General features: G+C 35.2%; 1 long non-coding RNA gene across 1 annotated transcript; it reads left to right on the forward strand.

The window, feature by feature from the left end:
• The first annotated feature begins 8,552 nt into the window (after positions 1 to 8,552).
• On the forward strand, positions 8,553 to 13,121 carry LOC114036093. Its single transcript, XR_003568298.1, has 2 exons — positions 8,553 to 8,778; positions 12,992 to 13,121. It is a non-coding gene; the product is annotated as an uncharacterized LOC114036093 (long non-coding RNA).
• Positions 13,122 to 13,572: the final 451 nt, after the last annotated feature.

Below are 13,572 nucleotides of genomic sequence, written 5' to 3' on the forward strand. Positions count from 1 at the left end.
AAACAAGGTGTGTTTTTTTCATTGTCCATAGTCTAGTCATTATTTCCATACTACTAAATCATCATCATTCACATCTGTACAGCACTTTAAACATGATAAGCTATGATCACTTTAAGCACGTATAGCATTTAACTATGTTATCTTGTATGACTATGTTATCTCATTTGAGCCTCAAAGTAATCTTGGAGAGTAGGTGCTACTATTATCCTCACTTTAAAGAGGAGGAAACTGAAACTTAGAGGTCACACAGTTGTCAGATGAGATTCCAGTACAGGTCTTTTTGACTCCAACTCCAATACATTGTTCACCCAAATCACCTACCTGCCTGCCATCACAACAATGGGAGTAAAAATGTCAAGTTAAATTTATAACCCATACTCTGTGGATTACTATCAGCCACAAATATTGTTTTATATCATATTCTCTGTTTTCTCTTTTATATATTTTATTTTTAATTTATGAAATAAAACAGATTTCTATAACAGTAGAATTTAAAAAGATGATCTACATGAAACTGCAAATCTATTATGTACAACTTCAGAATTATTAATTTTGATCACTATTATTCATTCTGTATCGTATTTGCAATCCTTCATAGTATCTTGTACCATTTTATTTTAGTTACTCAGTAAACATTGGTAAACACCTACTATGTGTCAGGCACTGGGTGAAGTGTTATGGATACAAAGAAAGACAAAAGATCATCCCTGCTTTCAAGGAGCTCATAGTCTATTTGATTATTTTTTCCTTCCCCCTTCAAATCTTAGAATAAAGCCCTCTTAAACTGTTTGTTAAATTTCCTGCCAAAAATACTCTTCATGGTCCTTCTGAGATGCCCTCCATTTCTTTTTAAGATCTCATTGTTCTGGTAAGCTACCATTAAGAAGAACAAATCTTGTAATTTTGTATCATCCAAGTAGCCTACTGTTTACTTTGCATATCTTCCTTAGTCTTCCGAAGTCATAATTTTCGACTTAAACAAGGCATACCAATTATACTCATGGTGCCAAGTTCATCTTTACTCCCTAGATCTTCAAAGTTACCAGACATACATTTTTGCTTTCAATTAATTAGTATCTGTTCCCGTAAACAGATAGCTTAGTGGATAGAAAACCAGCCTTGAAGCCAGGAAGACCTGACCTTAAGTCACTTCTCTGATACACACTGAATACGTGACTCTGGGCAAGTCCCTTAACTTTTCAGTGCTTTAGGTTACTCTCCAAGCCTAAATTACAAAGGAGGTGCTGACCTACAGTGGAAGAAGAAGTTTTCTTATCCAGGGTGTTCCCTACCCTAGAGATATTACAGCCAGTGTCTCTTTTTCTGTTCCCATGGCATCAGTAAAAAGAAATAGTGGTGAATGTATCTGGTAATTCTTATCAATCTCTTTTACGTCTCAAATACATGCTTTTAGAATTTAGAATACCTCCCCATTATCTATGTGACTTTGAGTGTTGCATTCTCTGTTGCATTCAGCAGATAGGAACTACCAACCAATATGTGAATCCTTAGGCTAGTAATTGGTTTCTTTTACTTGCTAACACCTACGAATATTCCTTGGAACATCTTATGTTCTTGCTTCTTCAGAAATTCCAGATTCATCTTGCATAGGGATCTAAATAAGGTTATCACTTAGATTGTTGGCTTCAATGATATCAGATATAAAATTTATCTTCTTCTGCAGCATCAGTTTTTTTTTTATTTTTAAGTCTCTCCCTCCTCCCCACTCTTCCCCCCTTTATTTTTTAATTCTCCCTATACATTCTTCAAATATTTCTTTTTGTCTTCCTTTGAAGATTATTTCATCATGCCTTATTAATCCTTTATTGACTTTAGGAAACTAGTAGGTAAGAAAGATATTCCTCCAGATTTTTCATCCTTTTCTTCTCAAAGGAAGATGACTTGTATTCAGTGAATGAAAACTGATGACTAAGGCAGGAGTTAAAACATAGCAAATACCTGGAAGGGTACTTTGATTTTCATATATCCTGCAGCCAAAGCTAGTCTGTTCTCCTTTGTGCCTTTCCTGGACACTCCTCCTTATAATCTACCTTGTAGCATACACATTTGCTTTGTAACCTATACAAGTAGTGCTCTCAACATTGCAAGGCACCTGAAATGTCTCATATTATCCTTACAACAATAACTGGAAGTAATGTCAATATTTTTAACTCCATTTTGCATGGAACTGGAGCTGAGAAAATTTAGGCCAACATACCCAGGTTTACACAGTTCGTAAGTCTCTGATTCAAACCCAAGTCTTCCCTATTCAAGGTCCAACACAGTGCCCACTACACCTCTTGAATAAACGACTTTTGAAAAAAGAACAGCTTGTCTCATGGAAGTATGACCTTAGAAGCATAGTCATCCTTGTATGAACATAGGACTTTGAGTCACGAGGAACAATATTTTTGATAGTAAAATAAGTGTATAGTACGGGTGGTGCAGGGAAAAGAAGCTTTCATAGCCTTTAGTTTGTATTGAAACACCAATAAGTTTTCTTCATGTTGTTTGAAACACAAAAGCCAAAATCTCCTTTCAACTTCCTGGTGAGCTAGTGCTGTGGCTGGCCCGCTGGAGCATTCACAAGCTTCATTTGTAGCATGGACTTGAATTTTAATCAAGCTACATTTGCATCTGGTGAAAACATAGTAATTAGGTATATCTTCATTACAGAATGACTGTACTGCATGATAGAGGTGCAAGTTTCTTCGTGTCATACCTTCTTTAAAAAAAGCAACTTGAAATCTACTTATCTGTCTATGTAATCACATGAAAAAAGTCCTCGTAGTTTAGTGAGCGGAAGAGGTTAGAGATATTAATCAGAAACAAGACTCTGTGCTTGTGTGAAAAGGAACATACTTTTTTATTTGCAGACTAGCTGTGAAAATAAAACATGTGTAAAGAATAAGCAAAAAATGGGAAACGAGAATGGGAGCTTATAAAAATGTATATGTCAGTTCAACACAGTAGAAAAAATTCGAGTGCATGGTCATCCTTAATTAATTCTATGTATTATAATTTCACCTAAGAACATCGATAGGTCAAAGCAATTTGCTCCTACATTATTACTAATGGATTGCTAGATAAATATATTTTATGGGAGTACGTTCCTATATTTTATTGAGTGACTGAAAATATTTTTTCTTATACTTTAATTATAAAGTCTCCACAAAATTCTATAAGATGATTCTTTAAAGTCATAAACATTGTTTTCCCTAAAATTTTACTTGATTATTGTGTTATCAATGGAAGAGATTAAGAGGCACGCCTGCTTTTGTACTGTTAAGTTAAAGTTTTTAACAATCATGATGCTATTGAACTTATTCATCAATAGGGCAAGAGTATGAAGAGGAAACATTCAGGTTTTCCCATTAGATGCTTTTTTTGTTTAAAAATTTATTTTTCATGCTGACCTGTGATTTAATTGCTATGGGGAATTGGAGAATTCATTGCAGGTCAGCAATCATTGAAGTTCTTCAAGCTCAAGGAGCTGCCTTAGGCACTTAGAGGTCAGGTGATGTGCTCATTCTCACACAACCAGGATGTGTCAAGTACAGAACCTGAGCCCAGGTATCCTGTCTCTGAGGCCAATTATTTATCCACCACTCCTGGCTGCCTAGCTATATGAAGCACTTCTAATCCAAATTTTAAATGAACATCTTATGTTTGTATGCACAGACTGAAAAGCAAAGCCACATAGTGTTAAATGCTATTTTTTTAATTAGTTGGCATTCAAATGGATAAGTTAAGTCACTTCTCCCCCCAGAAGACTTTCTATGATAATGCGTTATCTAAATTAGATTGCTTAAAATAAGCACAAACAGTCTTCAAAACATGCAAGGATCATTGAAAAGAGTGCTTCCTTAGAGGAATAAAATGGGTCCACTGACATTTGATTTTAATCAGAAATATTAAAAGAAAAAAGTCACTTTCAGTGACATTTGACAAAATACTAAAGTTCAACCTTTCTCTTTTACTCCTTATAGAAAATAGCAAATGTACTATATGTACCAGCATAACTGTGAAAGTACATATGTATATTCATTTATATGCATATATAGACGCACATACCCACAAAAACAAAAACACATATTTTAGCGTTTGCCAATATACATCATTCATGTACACTCACTTGTGAAAACAATCTCTTAATTCTGTGACAGAGCCAAGATCAAGCATATGGCCCCTCCCCCCCAACACACCCTCATACTATTGTCAAAACCTTTGTACAGAAAGCTAGAAGATTACTCTGTTGCTATTGATTGAGAATTGATCATATTGCATTTCTGTTTAAATGCTAAAGGACCATCACTTGGCCTTGAGTGGGGATTGATTTGTCTAATATTTGGCACCCAGTCCTAGCAGAAGGTTTGGTCCCTGCTTCCAAATGAAGACATAAAGACATAGTCGTATAAAGATACCTGTAACAGTTACAGGTTTTGGGGAAATGGAGGCGTCTGTAATCTCATTGTTTTGGGAAATTCCCTCTCCCAATGCTGGTTGACAACTTATCTGTAACTTATTGTTTTAGAGAACTGCCTATTTGTGGTTTGCCCACTTGAAAGAAATCCCTAACTTACTGTAACTGACCAAAGTACAAAAATGTAGCCTGTGAGGTTTTGGTGAGAAAAAATACAAGATGCTCAGAGAATGGAGAAGTTTAGATATACTTTAGGGGTTGAAAGAAGTAGTAAATAGGTTTCTTTAACTGGATGGAAATCATGAGGCAAAGTTTACCCTTACATTTACCCCATATTTATCTTGTAAATTTATCAGTAGACCTGGGCTTTTGATTCCTCGGCTCTTTTAACATAGTGGTATTGAGTCAAAAATGCAGGTGATTCTTCTTCCAATAGAATGTGATGATTGATAATGATGAGGAGGAGGATAAAAAGGATAGGCGAGTGGAGGTTTGTAACAAGTTCAGTCCAATTCAACTTACTCTATAAAGCCTCACTGAATGCCACCACAAGGGATGTGGAAGTTGGTATTAGAATTAACTTTCATTTCCTGTAGCATTTATGTGAAGATTCTGTAAACAATAGAATTCTTCAGATTTTCACTTGAAAGTTTCAATTTGCTTACTATATGTATCTTAACTCATATTTATATAGTAGTTTAAGATTTGCAGCCTTACAATAGCACTAAATGTAGGGATTATCTGCGTTTTCCAGCTGTGGAAACAGACTCTGAGATTTTAAGTTATTTACCCATGATCTCACAGTTACAAAGTGCCTGATTCAAGACCAAGTCTTCTCCATCCAAGTCCAGGTCTCTATACTTGGATACACATTTGACCTGTGAAAGATTGCGGATCATTCTACATCGTTAGTTCTAAGGCTCTTGCTCTTGAAAGAAAACTTCATTTCAGAGAGGAAAAAACCAAGGTGGAGAGGTTTTGACTTGCCCAGTGTCACTAAGTTATTTAGTTGGGAAATTGAGATGAGAAGACCGGTCTCCTAGCTCCTATTTGAGAGTTGTTCCTAAAGATTTTAAAATTCAAGGGGTTGTCATTAACCATCTCATCCAATTCATATGTGAAAGAATCCTCCATTATCATATACCAGACAAGTGGTTGTCCAGTGTCTACTGGAAGACCTCCAATGAAGTTGAGTCAGCACCTGTGAGCACAGCTCATTGCACTATTGGACTGCTCTAATAGGGCATTTTTCTCAATATCATGTCCAAAAGGTTCCCAAATAATGCTTATTACTATTAAAATAGCAAGGTACAATTAATTACCAGGTAATAATTATGCTATCTTGTAATTGAACAGTGCTTTCTACTTTATAAGTAGTTTTCTGTTCATTATTTTATTTGATCCTGATAATAATCCCGTGAGGTCGTGTGTATCATCATTATCATTTTATAGATGATCAAATCTAAGCTTAGTGGGAAACCAAGAACACAGAGCTTATAAATAGTAGAACTGGCATTAGAATCTGGATCTTCTAAGTTTTTGGTCAATAGTCCTTCTACTATTCTGGGGGTGATAGATGTGTTTTTCTCCTGAACTAGGTATTTGTGGAAAATAGATGATAGATTATTTAACTTGCTACAGTATGGTGAATTCAAATGGGGAAAACTCCAAATTAAATTAAGCAAAGAAATACTCAAGAGTACTGACTTGAATGGATTCATAGGCCTGGAGTTCCAGCTCTGTGTTGATACAATACAATTGGCCAAAGAGCTTCACCTTGCTGGGTGTTAGCTTCCTCATCTATACAAAAAAGGGGTTAGATGTAGTCAATCACAAACATATTAAGCAGTTGTTATGTGTCAAGCACTGCAAATAAGAACTGGAGATTAAAACATTGATTTCATGGGTTCCTTCTAGGGAAAATACTAGCGATGTCATGGTCTCTACTCTTAGCTAAGTTACCTTGTCCTGTTCTGATAGTAGTTGGCTTTCTTTTTAAACTGCGTACGGCTCATGCCTAAGAGGTAATGTGGCATAGTAGGGAGCCAGATGACCTGGGTTTAAGTTTGACCTCTGAAAAGACATACTCGCTCTGTGAACCTGGCATAGCACTTAACCTACCATCCTGCATTGGTAGAAGGAATATCCTCAACAAGGAATTTCTTATGACAGTGAAATTACAGGTCTTGCTTCTATCCCTAAATTTTTTGACCAACATAGTTCTATGCTAACTCAGCAGTTGTAAATGCAAAACCCAATCCCAAACCTGAATGGGTAAATTCTTTGCCTTGGGTCTCAATGACCAAAGCCATCTAATCATTTGATGACCTCTGGTCAAAGCAACCCCAGTTCCATAAATACTGAAAATTATTTTTTCTTCATCTTTTTCTTTTCTAATTGACCATCTCCAGAATTGTATTTATCGTCCTTTATTTGAGGATTGTTTTTTAAACCTATGAATTGTCAAGGAGAGATTTAGGAGTTCTATTGATGTTTATTTGAGATGCAGTTTTATAAAAAATGATTCATGGATTGGTTTTTGACATTAATCAAAAAGTAACCTCAGTGCTCTAGTGCTAATGTTTCATCTTGCTGTTTTCTTTTCTTTCTTTTTTTAAACACAGAGAGTGCCTTGGAGCATTTGGAGCTAGTTCTGGGCCTTTGCTGTCATTTTTCCCAATAAAGAAATCTATTTAAGGGCCTTGAAATAGGCCTTTAATGTTGTATTTCTTCAAGGTTAAATCCTGGACTGGGGGTGATTCTGTTACGTCCATGACTTGGTTAACACCATGCAGAAGCCTGAAATGTTGTGCCCCGTAATCCCTCCACAAGTTAATCAATTTATAGATGTAGATAAGTCATCTTTGCAATCATTTGTATTTCTAGGTCTCTGTTCATTTGACACTATGTAGATGGCCTTAGACCAACTGTTAAGGACTGAGACTTTGAAATGAAACAGGAAGATTGGCATGGTTTTGTGGCAGAAAGAGAAAGGAGTCCTATGCTCTGCAGGCTCCTGCTCCAGCTGCAACTTAGTGACTAGTGTCACTCTGTACACTGTACCAGAGGTGCAAATGGGCACGTGAATAGAAGCATCCAAGCCAGCAAGGAGGAAATAGTTCGTCACAGGATCATGGGCCCAGGTTCCATCTACCAGTGACTGGCAAAATTATCCCAACTTGACAGATGAAAATAGGTGTCTACCATACATGAAAAATCACTGTACATGTTATGGCCCTCAGTGACAAGTTGAGGGACTGCTTTGAAAGAACCAGATTGTGCTTCCTCTTTTTCTCGTTTTGACACACTCACAAGGATAGTGTTGGGAGTCGTACTAGGGGTCTTGGTTTCTCAGTGATTCATGCTATAGAACTGTGTTATCCTATACGTAAAAGGAAGTCAGCGTCCTGCTTTCAATCACAAATCATCTCTTTCTATACTACAATAAAGGACAATAACTCCCATTTATATAGCAGTTTAAGATCTACAAAGTTCTTTATTCATAATAACCCTGTATTTGAAGCCAGAAAGGTCAAATCAATTAAGCTAGAATCACACAGCTAATAAGCATCCAAGATCAGATTTGAACTAGACCTCTCTAGGCTCCAGTTCTAGCACGCTTTCTCTTTGACCATATTGACTCCCATTAGCACAGTGAAGCAACATTCTTCTTCATTACTGACAGTATTATCTATTTGCACATTAGCTTACACACATACACATACATGTATAGTAGGCATACACAACTCATAGGTTCTTACTGCCCAATATATCTTGTCTTCTATTAAAATGTAAGTTCCTTGAGGGCAGAAACTGTCTAGCTTGCTTGTAGATGTATCATTAGTGCTTACACAGTGTCTGGCATACAGTAAGTGTGTAATAATTGATTTTTCACTCAGTTGCTCCACACAGGGGAAAATGGCAGTATGGCATGTATATACTGACAAGTCCGTAAACTAGAGCAGCAGTTTTGTCTGAAATTATTTGACCAACGTGCTAAATAAAGGGAAACGTTTTCATGGTTGTTTTTAACCTGTCCATCTTTTGTATTCTCTTTTCATACTACTGCTTTGCCCAGGCTCTGACCCTTTATTGTGTTTTCTTTCCTTTCTTTTCTCCCCAGTGGAAGAAGACACAGAAGAAAGTTCAAGATCAGGAAGAGAATCTGTTTCAACAGCAAGTGACCAGCCATCCCACTCTCTGGAGAGACAAATGAATGGAAACCAAGAGAAAGGAGATAAGACTGATAGGAAAAAAGAAAAAACTGGAAAAGAGAAAAAGAAAGACAGGGATAAAGAAAAGGACAAAATGAAGGTCAAGAAAGGGATGCTGAAGGGTTTAGGAGACATGTTCAGGTAGGTACTATCCTAATAAGGACCAGGACAACACTGATAGGGCATGAATGCTATGTTAATGAGAAAATCCTCCTTGCTGTAATATGGAAAATATTATCTGTGCAGTCAGATCATGGTGCTTCTGTCATTCTTATTCTCGACTCCTGTCTTTTCCTTTCACCATCTTAAGGATTCTACTTCACTTCCCTGAGACAGTTTGAGTAACTTTAAAGATGCTATGTTGCCAGCTGTGGTAAGTTCCTGCTAGGAGAGAGGAGGGACAAATCCATATCTGAGTTAGGAAAGAACCGAAAAGTTCTTTGGAGACAAAGTTGTACTAAGGCATGATTTGTTCTTTCTTGTGTGAACAATGGCTCATTATCTAAGTTTTGCAGACAACTTGAGTTAGTGTTTGCATTTAAAGCTACATTAATAACAGGTTTAATAAAAAGGTGCAAGTAGGACTTTAATTAAGCTATGTTGATTAATTTAATGGCTTGAAAAGTAAGTTCTGGCTGTTCCTTGATGGCTGTTTTTGTGTCCTTGAATTATGTGGTCAGATTAGTTAGCATATCATTTTTTACAAATCACTGCTCAACAGTAAAAGTGACAAGTTGTTCAGAAGTTGCACTGGAACTCGGTCCCCATAAATGTTCATCCAAGGCAATTTATAATAGCCAGCCATTTTATGTTAAATATGAAACTCACTTGATTGTTCCATAAATTAAGCTCCTAAATGTAGCAGGATAATGTTTTAAAATCAAAAACATACAGTGTCGCCTTTTCAGCTCTTCAGAGTAGCAACCTTGCATTATGATTCCATTTCTGGTAACTTTTTTCTTTTTAACATTGTGAGCATGCGTTCTTATTTCTGTGGAGTTTATTTATTGTCCCAAGCCTGGCTTCCGTATGTTTGTAAATTATTGATTTGTCCTATTGAAAGGACAGATCCTGGTGCAACGGAGGAGCCAATAGGCAGATCAGCCTTAGATTTGATGTGATCTGATAATTAAGTAATGTTCATGTGTGAAGTGAACTGACTATAAAATTGATAGCATGCATCCTTGCCAAATATTAGCACTTACATCATAAATTTAAATATTATTAGTATTTAGCTTACTTTTCTAATACTTCAGAGCATTCATATTTTAATTTTTTTTTTCAGCTAAGGTTTTCTTACTCCCATGCTGCTTCCCCTGAATGTATTTTCAGACAGATAATCTTTCTTCATTATACCGCATGATCAAGAACACTTATGGGATGGAATTGCTGTAACTCACACTTGATTTCAGTTTCTCTTTTTTAGCCAAGGGGCTTTTCATTTCATATGTGCAAACTGACATCTCATAAACTGGAACCTACATAATGCACAGGAATAAATCTTCTTTCCATCAATTAAAATCTAAAGATTTTGTACTGGGATCTTCATTAAATTGCAGCATAAAATAAAAAAGTTCCCACTAGAGAGCATACATTTCTCTTTCTTCAAAACAGACTCATTATTTCCAAAGATTTCCCTGAAGATTCTTGTCCAAATGTAAAGGTATACATATGAAGATATGAAAGTGTTGGGTTTATGGTGTTACTGTTCTAGAAATAAAGGAAAGCTCTGAATTTTCTCCAACTCAGAATTACAGAATGAATTAAAGATGAAGTTTGTTGATGACTTATCACCTGATTTGGGATATGTAGTTTAAATGCAGCTCTCTACTTAAAGGGGCAGCAATTTGAAAAGACTTTGAATATTTTAAAACACCTGTGGGCAACCAGAATTAAACAGCTCTTTTCTCCCTACTAAATATTACATAAGAAAATGTGCTATATGAATAATATGGCAACTTATATATAGCTAGAGTCAGAGCTATATTCATTAAAAGAAAAAAAAATTGTCCTACTCACTTGCATTGGGGACCAATAAATCCCTGACAAACCAGCTATTGGGGCCAGGTTTAGAAACTAGAGGTTTAGTTCTGATAAATTCTGCTATTGTTTTGCTTCCATTTAAGGATGACTGCTAAGAATTCACAGAAAACCTTACGTTTTGGGCTTTATAAAATTATAAGAACTTTCATGCTGTGCAAAATATTTTTTTTTTTTTGGAAATGAGCTCAGAACGATACATTAAACATAAAAAGGACATTTTAATTTTATGAGAAAACTACAACTTTTTTTCTTTATCATTTGGCACTACTAGTTGAGAAACTTAGGTAAAGCAAATTTAAGTTTGGCAAAACTTTTATTACTATTGTCCTGATCAGTAATGAGGTGTCATTATATGCAGCAGAAGTTTTCACAGCCACATCCAATTACACGGGGACTGACAAATACTATGCTCTGTATTCTCAGGTTAGTGTGCTTATATTTCCTAGCAAAGGAGTGGAATATAGTGTGCCTAAACCTGATTTTTGTCTCTTCCTTCTTGTTTGCCACTTTAATAAGGGTTAGATGTGATCTTGTTAGCACATTAAAAATAGTCCTTTAATCATATATTTGCTTTAAACTCCTATGTAGATGCCTTAGTATAGTTTTTTTTTTTTTTTTGTGACACTGGGCAAGGGCATTCTCTCTGAGGATGCTTCAAAGATCTTGTATTTATGGTACTAGCGATAGAAGAGGAGAAAGGGGCAGTGAAGATGAATCTGGGCATTGTAGCTGCCTAATCCAATTTACCAAGATGTGCATTAGCTGTTTATTCTGCCTGAGTCAACCCAACCATGAGAAATTCAGTCTCCTTCATTATAAATTGGTTCCTTTTCTAAGCTCTTATAGATTGTTAGAGGGAAGAAGTCAGTTGTTTTTGGTTGAATCTGGTGAAAAACGAATTGCAGGCCAAATGGATGTTTTACTGCAGATGGAAATTGGATCAGAGGGAAAAATATGGTACATTCAAGAGGTTTATGCCTGGTTTATATAGAAAACATGTTTTCCTCCTTCACACATTGAATGATATTCACAGAAAACGACTTAATTATTGATAAACAGCTCTAGGAAAGAATGTTGTGAGTCATATGAATCATTCGTCTGTTTATAAATTATAGAGGTTATGAAATGCAAAAACCTGCCATAATACAATTTTTAAATCTACAGTTGAAACCCATAAGGCAAGCAATATAAAATGTAAAGTACACCATATCTGTGTTAATTTATCTGTGTCTGTACAGAATCTTTAGCCCCATACGGTGCTGATATTACCTTAATTACAATTATTTTGTATGAGGCCTACTATATGACCATCATGTAAGTTAGAGAGTAATCATTAATCTAATAATTGGAATGTTCAATAGAGTGAGGTAATTGCTGAATTTTCATATATGTTTGTTTTTTTTACTTACATTCCTTATTATTTGGTATTCTAATTTTTTAAGTAAAAGAAAATTCTCTTTTTAAGAAAACGAATTGTTCATATGTAAGGAAATTTATCACTTTTGGAAATACTTAGAATTTTGCCACAATTTAGAAATTTCATTAAAGTAGGAACTAAATGTATACTTTAAGGATCAGCTGATATATCATGTCTTCAAAATTTGCTTACTAATGTGTAATTACTACCAATAATCTCATTATTAACATTTTTTATGTAACAAATTTTTAGTTACTCTACTCATTCAAACTACAGAGCAGAGAATCAATCCATTTGTTTAAAACAAAATAATCTCTTCTCCTCCCCCCCAACCCCCCCATCCCTTTCTCTTGTCTGGAAACCATAATGTTCTTTGAATGGGAAATTTGAAAATTTAGACTGTAACTATTTAGGATGTCTTCTCCAGTAAGAAACTAACATCTCCACTGGGGAAAAAAATATCCTTGCTATTTCAATCTCATTTTTACTCCCTTTTATGATACAAATAGGTTTAAAAAAAAAAGCACATCACAGAGGAAAACCAATGCAAATGCAATCTGTCCATATTACTATTAAGATTGGCTTCTGCAATTACATTTAAAATGATTACTTGAGGCCTTGAATCATTTCATACAGTTCTGTAAGAGAAAATAGATAACTCAGTCTGAAAACTTGTTTAGTTGAAATCAGATCTACTATTGTCTTTTCTTTCCTTTTTTAAACACAATGCATGTAGTATATATGATCACATTCAAAGACTTGGTCTATATAACTTTGAATTAAATATTTTAACATATGACTGGGCATTTGGGAAAATAGCATACACAAATGACAGTTGTCCTTCTTACTTCTCGTACTTACTAATTGTGTGTCTGTACCATGTTTCTCATCTAGCATTGCCAAAGTGACGCCTGAGAAGAGATGAACAACAAACGAGATTCCAAAATGTCTTGAACAGCACATATTGCACAGACTTTTTTTTTTTTCAAAAAAGAGAAACAACAATAAATCTACTTTTAATGAATTTTTAGTGGCTGTTTACTAATTTTGTTACGACATCAGCCGTCTTCATGGTTTAATGATTTCCATGCTTATAAAATCTATTTGGGACTTTTTTTAATCTTGATTTTAAAATTTTGGGGATGATTGAGTTGATGCTCAAAAAAAAGTAGATATGCTTTTTACTCTCATTTTTATCAGTCCTCTTCCATGGTGGAAAATGGAAATATCCTGACTACTAGCATCTTTAGGAATTAACCTAAATTTTTCCATAGTTAGTAACGACATTTACTAAAATTTTGTTGTTGATTATATTGTTGAAAACTAACCTCCAACTTTCCTTAGGTAACACTTTCACAAAAAGGGAAATTAGAGACACTGGGTAAGTGGGAGCCTAAGTTTACAGTGATGATTAGAGCTCAGAAACTTAAAAAAAAAAAGACATGTAGATCAGGAGTTCTTAGTATTTTGCATGT

This window comes from Vombatus ursinus, unplaced genomic scaffold (assembly GCF_900497805.2).
Source record: "Vombatus ursinus unplaced genomic scaffold, bare-nosed wombat genome assembly UNPS02009639.1, whole genome shotgun sequence".
Lineage (NCBI taxonomy): Eukaryota > Metazoa > Chordata > Mammalia > Diprotodontia > Vombatidae > Vombatus > Vombatus ursinus.